We start from the raw sequence: 6,205 nt of genomic DNA, 5'->3' as shown, positions 1-6,205 counted from the left end.
TGTCTCATAGGTTAAATGACCACAAGAAGATCCACTTCACAAGAGATATGGTTAAGAAGATACTCAATGTACCATATGGTAGAAAGCTGCTAGAATTCGGCAAAGGGGAAAGAAAATTTCTGCGAGGTTTATTTGGATGGTGAAAGGGCTCCAATACCCACCATAGTTGTTGTTTTGTCAAATGTTGATGATGACGATGAGGAGACCATTGGTAGGTCATGGATTTTACATTGCCTTTCATTGGACTTAGCTTCTCGGACAGGGAACATGGTGTCTCTAGATTATTTATACACCTTATGAGACATGAGTGTTGTCCATGAGTTCAAGTGGGACGAGCATATTCTGTTTGATGTGATGAGGGAAGTTAAGAAATACCAGGATAAGAGGAACGATGGTAAACTCAAATTCCTAATTGGCGGTTGTCAACCAATGCTTCCGGTACTTCCCTTCACTCCCGCAAATAACCCCATTTCTTGTTTCCGGAGCATCCTGATTTAACCGTGGCATATTTGTCTTCTTTTTTTGCAGGTAATTTACATGGACCACATCAACATTCCCAGAGGATGCATAGTTGATCATACCATCGACTATTCTCTGCCATGTGCTTCTTTTGTCCAGGATTTGGATTTCACCGTTGTTGTTGCAGTTGACACCCCAGAAAATGGTTTTGGGAAGCGCCTTGTAAGTATCCCTTTTTTAATTTTTGGAAACAATACCTTCTAGTTTCTTTGTTGCAATTGCAAATGTGCATTCTTGTCGCATTTTTCATGTGTTTTCCCTCTACTTTCATTTTTGGGATGTTGTTCAACTCCATTACACCGTACGCAACAACCAAGTTTCTGTCATACATAGATCAGCTTGCCCAGTTATCCATCCAAGCTAGTTTGACAAAGGAGCTGCCGAAGATAAACAATCAAGGTGGAGTTGGTGCGTCCGCAACACAAATTCTGGATGTGTCGGATAAATCGCACACACAATCAAAGCTTCAACGAGGAGTCGTTGAGGGCGCTCAAGGACCATCTAAGGGTGATATGGATGGTTCTGATGGCACAAGAGGGAATGTGCATGAGCCACCTCCGGATAACATGGAGGGTGGTGATGATGTGTGCGGCTCTTTGGGGGAGTGGTTGCATTTGCTACCTACATTTGAGGAGTTATAGGTGAGCCATATAGCATTTATTTTTTGCAACTCTCTTTTTTCCCTGCACTGTATCTTTTTGCCCAACAGAAATATTCAAATTATGTAGCTAATGTCATTTTTCCCATTCTCTGTTTTTCTTTGTTTCTATGCATTGCAGCTGCCCTCACATATGTGTGCCATATACAACAAGCATAAAGAGATATTTCCTACAGAACTTAAAGCCACATTGAGCTCATTTGAGAGGTTGTTGCAGGGCGTGTACTACAAACGATTGGGCTTGATGTTGTCTGAGGCATCCAAAGCTGGATCCAGGAGTGATGAAGCCAAATATGAAGGTCCACATGTCACTTTTAATGTACGAGCAGCTCCTGCTATGAGCATGTGTGATGCCAGTGTCACCGGACCATTTGCGCAGCAGTCCAACAATGATGATTCCCCGCATGGGACTGTAGGCATGGATGATGCAACTTCTAGTGGCTCGTTCCTTCAGTAGCAGAAGCAACCGAATTGGACTACTACAATTACTGATGCAACTCATAGTGGCTCGTCTCTGAAGGAGCAGAAGCAACCGGTTGGGACTACAACGACATTGTGCAAACTTTTTACTTTTCAGCGCAACAATGCATCAGTTTTTGAATTATATCAACTTTCATTCTTGGAGTTGTTCTTCACCATTGTCAAACACGACCATTGGGCAGTTGTTGTTGTTGTTGTTGTTAATTTCATGCATAAACAATTCAATGTATTTGACTCCAGGAGTTAAGACCCTCACTATGTAAGCAACCTTGAGAAGCCTTGTTGTAATCTGGTATGTCGTGCCAATCAAATTTTTTTCTCCCCATGTTTTTCAAATCAATGTTGCGGTACCAATCAATCTTGCATTCTAGATAGAGAACTTCAAAACCCTGGTCAAAGAAAGAAACCAATGGAAGCATGATCTTGACACATTTGAGCGCTTCAGTCCATCAGGCGACCCACAACAATCGACAACGTAGTATTTTTCGCAACTTTACATTTTTGCAACTTCGTTTGATTTTTGTGATCTCATTCCTGCACCTTTTTTCCCGACAGATTTGATTGTGGCATCTTTGCTATTCTATACATGGAGAATTTGACTAGCAAGGGGTTGAAGCCATTTAATACAGTATGACTTTGGACTCATTTTCTTCTGTTTTTGCAACTTATGAAACATGTATAGTACAAAAAGACTGTGCAACATTAGTAGTAAAGAAACAAGTCTGCAACACTAGAATCAATTATTTTGTGAATTTTTTTTTTTTGCAACAGTGCATTTTCCCCTTGCTAGTAGTTTCTAATTATATGTTTTTCTTGTTGTGTATACTCAAGACAGAAACTCCTTGCTCAACTACGGGAAGTACATTGTGGCAAAGTTTTTCAAACACCCTCAACCTAGAGGACGATCTCCAAGACCTGGTGAAAAAGTCGTAGATTGAAGTGAACCGTCGACCACAGCAAGACATAGCTAGTAGTTTAGGCATAGCTAATAGTTTAGGCCTTTTTTCTCGTGCATGTGTGTGCGACATGTTTGTAACCGAGCTATCTAGTAGTACATGGAACTAAATCATTTTGGAGAAGAATGTGTCATGCTCGGGCATGCCCTCCTGTTTCCTCTTCTTTTTTTGTATGTTGGAGCTTTATCGAAGCATCCATTTTGGCACTAATGCTCCAGTGTTGCACAACTATATACAATTTTAGACATGATAAGGAAATGGAATGTTGTTCCTGATGTGTGACCCATATAGAGTTCTTTGTTGCACCATGGTGTATCATGATCCATCACTACTGGAATGAGGAAATTTGCCATCTACTTGATTTTTACGGTTAGCTTGCCGATGGCAAAGAGACTCTTTGCCGTCAGCTACCAACAAATGGACGACAAAGAACTGTCTGATGGCAAAGATATTGTTTGCCATCAGTGCGTTCTTTGTTGTGTGCTCGCACACGACAAATATGGACCACGCAGACGGCAAAGAACTGGTTGATGGCAAAGATGGACCACGCAGACGGCAAAGAGTCACCGGAGCTGGAGCCGTCCCCTTTGTCGTCACGTGCTTCTTTTTCGTCTGCCTCCACCTCTTTGCCATTAACTAGATCCCCACGCGGACGGCAAAGGGGACGGACACTAACGGCTGGCGCGCCCCATCTCCCCACCTCATCTTCCCTCTCCCTGATCCTCACTCTCTCTCTCCCCGATCTCCCCACACCTCTCTGCCTCTCCTCCCCGTGCCTCCCCACCACCACCATCGCGACGCACCCCTCCCCGCCCCACAACACCACGTCGGACCCCTCTCTATGTCGCCCCCACCACTGTGAAGCCCCCTCGCCATGACGGCTCAGACTCACTAGGCCCCTCCCCGCGGCTCCCTCTCCCGGTGTCGCCCCCTCCCCGTGTCGCCCCCTCCCCGCGCCACCCCACTCCCTCGTGCCCCCCGCAGCGCCCACCTCCCCATGTCGGGCCCCTCCGTGTGTCGTCCCCCTCCCTGTGCCCCACCACCGTGCCGCCCCTCTCCCCGCATCGTCCCCCTCCCCACACCGACTCCCCCCCCCCTGTCAGCCCCCTCCCCACGGCTCCCCCTCCTGGTGCCACCCCCACCACCACCAGCGTGTCGTCCCACCACAATCGCGCTGCCTCCTCCACCAGCCCTCAAGGTGAGCATATTTTTCTGGGTTTTTTTATTTTTAATGTTCAGGTTTAGTGTAATTAGTGTTTGGTTTAGGTTAGTGCTAGGTTTCGGTTTAGGTTTATATTTAGGTAATTAGAAGAACAAGAAGAAGAAGAAGAAGAAGAAAGATGAAAAATAAGAAGAAAAGAAGAATAATCAAGTAGAAGAAGAAGATAAAGGAAAAAAGGAAGAAGAGGAAGAAGAAGAAGAAAAAATAAATAAGAAGAAGGATAAGAAGAAAAAGAGGAGAGGACGAGAAGAAGAAGAGGGAAAAGGAAAATAAGAAGGAGAAGAAGAGGAGGAGGAGAAGAAAGAAGAAGAAGAAGAAGAATAACAAGAAGAAGAAGAAGAAGAAGAAGAAGAAGAAGAAGAAGAAGAAGAGGAAGAAGATGAAGAAGAAGAAGACGAAGAACAAGAAGAAAAGGAAAAGGAGGAAAAAGAAGAATATGAAGAAGAAGAAAACGACCCCTCGACATCCTAACACGACACCCCCACACCCTTACATGACACCCCCACATGATGCCCAGACATAACGCCCCGACACCCTGACACGACACCCTGACACCCTTACATGACACCCCGACTGTTGGGGAACGTCGCATGGGAAACAAAAAATTTCCTACGTGCACGAAGACCTATCATGGTGATGTCCATCTACGAGAGAAGATTTCTGATCTACGTACCCTTGTAGATCGCACGGCAGAAGCATTAAGAAACGCGGTTGATGTAGTGGAACGTCCTCACGTCCCTCGATCCGCCCCGCGAACCGTCCCACGAACCGTCCCGCGATCCGTCCCATGATCCGTTCCGATCTAGTGCCGAACGGACGGCACCTCCGCGTTCAGCACACGTACATCTCGACGATGATCTCGGCCTTCTTGATCCAGCAAGAGAGACGGAGAGGTAGATGAGTTCTCCGGCTGCATGACGGTGCTCCGGAGGTTGGTTGTGGTCTTAGTCCAGCAGGGCTCCGCCCGAGCTCCGCAGAAACGCGATCTAGAGGAAAAACCGTGGAGGTATGTGGTCGGGTTGCCGTGGCCAAGTTGTATCAAATCAGCCCTAATACCTCAGTATATATAGGAGGGAGGGGAGGGACCTGCCTTGAGGCTCAAGAGAGACCCAAGGGGTCGGCCGAAGGGGGGAGGAGGAGTCCTCCTCCAATCCTAATCCAACTAGGATTAGAAGGTGGAGTCCTTCTCTACTTTCCCACTTCCCCTTTTTTTCTCTTTGATTTTTTCTCTCTCCTGCGCATAAGGCCTCTTGGGCTGTCCCACCAGCCCACTAAGGGCTGGTGCGGCACCCCTAAGGCCTATGGGCTTCCCCGGGGTGGGCTGCCCCTCCCCCCCCCCCCCCCCGGTGAACATCCGGAACCCATTCGTCACTCCCGTTACATTCCCGGTAATGCCGAAAACTTTTTGGTAATCAAATGAGGTCATCCTATATATCAATCTTCATTTCCGGACCATTCCGGAAACCCTCGTGATGTCTGTGTTCTCATCCGGGACTCCGAACAACATTCAATAACCAACCATATAACTCAAATACGCATAAAACAACGTCGAACCTTAAGTGTGCAGACCCTGCGGGTTCGAGAACTATGTAGACATGACCCGAGGGACTCCTCAGTCAATATCCAATAGTGGGACCTGGATGCCCATATTGGATCCTACATATTCTACGAAGATCTTGTCGATTGAACCTCAGTGCCAAGGATTCATATAATCCCGTATGTCATTCCCTTTGTCCTTCGGTATGTTACTTGCTCGAGATTCGATCGTCGGTATCCGCATACCTATTTCAATATCGTTTATCGGCAAGTCTATTTACTCGTTCCGTAATACAAGATCCCGTAACTTACACTAAGTCACATTGCTTGCAAGGCTTGTGTGTGATGTTGTATTACCGAGTGGGCCCCGAGATACCTCTCCGTCACACGGAGTGACAAATCCCAGTCTTGATCCATACTAACTCAACGAGCACCTTCGGAGATACCTGTAGAGCATATTTATAGTCACCCAGTTACGTTGTGACGTTTGATACACACAAGGCATTCCTCCGGTGCCAGTGAGTTATATGATCTCATGGTCATAGGAATAAATACTTGACACGTAGAAAACAGTAGCAATAGAATGACACGATCAACATGATATGTTTATTAGTTTGGGTCTAGTCCATCACAAGATTCTCCTAATGATGTGATCCCATTATCAAGTAACAACACTTGCCTATGGTCAGGAAACCTTGACCATATTTGATCAATGAGCTAGTCAACTAGAGGCTTACTAGAGACAGTGTTTTGTCTATGTATCCACACAAGTATTTGTTGGAAATATGCCCTAGAGGCAATAATAAAATGGTTATTATCATATTTTCTTGTTCA

General features: G+C 45.9%; 1 pseudogene; it reads left to right on the top strand.

Moving 5' to 3' along the window:
- The first annotated feature begins 1,031 nt into the window (after positions 1-1,031).
- LOC123398722 lies at positions 1,032-1,695 on the top strand (annotated as a pseudogene).
- The last annotated feature ends 4,510 nt before the right edge of the window (positions 1,696-6,205 follow it).

The sequence above is a fragment of the Hordeum vulgare genome, chromosome 1H, assembly GCF_904849725.1.
Source record: "Hordeum vulgare subsp. vulgare chromosome 1H, MorexV3_pseudomolecules_assembly, whole genome shotgun sequence".
Taxonomy (NCBI): domain Eukaryota; kingdom Viridiplantae; phylum Streptophyta; class Magnoliopsida; order Poales; family Poaceae; genus Hordeum; species Hordeum vulgare.
Note: the sequence above shows the minus strand (reverse complement) of the source record. Positions and strands in the feature narration are given on the sequence as shown.